A 1,291-nucleotide genomic window follows, 5' to 3' on the forward strand; every position below is an offset into this window, starting at 1 on the left:
CATCCATAATTTAAAAAAGTGTGCGTGTCATTGGATTTACCCTTGTCTTGCATGCATTAGATTACGGAAGACATATATATTAAAACAAAATGAGCTATATCCGTGGAATTAGAAGAAACAAACAAATGGACAACTTCATTTTCAATGGATAAATGTATTGTATGACGCTTTTAATCCCAAAAATAAAAAAAAAATCCCTAAAAGATTGAGGTTTTAATAATTATTTCATTTTCATGCCATCTGTCGTAGTATCCAAACACTAGTCCATTATGCGAATTTATTTATTGGTTCACTTTCTTCTCCATCATTGTTAATGTTGCCACCGCCCTTATATCATAAGCCTCAATCAACCATGCATTTTCACAAGTGGACAATTTCCATTGGATGATTACATATCAGGATCTTAGACCGTTGATCCTGCCAGGTGGCTTGTAAATCACCATCCATGCATGCATATATGTCTGCATTGCCAAGTGGATTTCAGATCTTCATGCAATGTGTCTACTGCTGATGCCATTCACTTTCACTTATTATTCATGCATTGCTACAAAGACATTAGGTGAAAATTTTTCAAATAAACTTTTGACGTGGGTCCCTCTTCCGTTTTCCCTCCCCTAATTTCACTAATGAAATGCTTAATTTTAATTAAGTTGCTTGCACTGCAAGCATTAATGTCTCTTCTCTCCATTAATTAATAATTATTAGTAATTCTAATACAAACAACTAAGTAGATTATTCATGATTTTAGAGGCAAATCCGCGATTTACTTTCTGGTAAGTGGTGACATTTTTTAATGAGCTCACCAACTATGCACTACCTGCGTGCATTTGTTATATTTTTAATATGGCCTTTGCTACATAGTCAATAGTTTTTATGAACAATGTAAATAATGGACTTTAAAATTAGCCTAATAAAATAAAAATATACTATATTGTTAAATTATTTATCTAAATCTTAATATTAAAATAACCATCCACACACCTAGTAAATTAAACATTCAATATATCTATTGTTTATATTGTTTAATATTTTCATTGTTTAACTATACTTTTCTTTTATACAATTATCCAAACAAACAAGATGCAGGTAGAACTGATATTGTATAGTTAATTAAGTATAGTTCAAATAATATAATCTTTTTATTTTCATCTAAAAATTTTAAATTCAAATCTTACTCTTAACTTAAAAAAAAAACTAATTACTACTTTAATCCGTTTAGACCTGTCTCTTTAAGCTCAGGATTTAAATGGATACAATAATTAATTATATATCAAGTATATACGAGTTTTTA

This window comes from Arachis ipaensis, chromosome B07, assembly GCF_000816755.2.
Source record: "Arachis ipaensis cultivar K30076 chromosome B07, Araip1.1, whole genome shotgun sequence".
NCBI classification, from domain to species: Eukaryota; Viridiplantae; Streptophyta; class Magnoliopsida; order Fabales; family Fabaceae; genus Arachis; species Arachis ipaensis.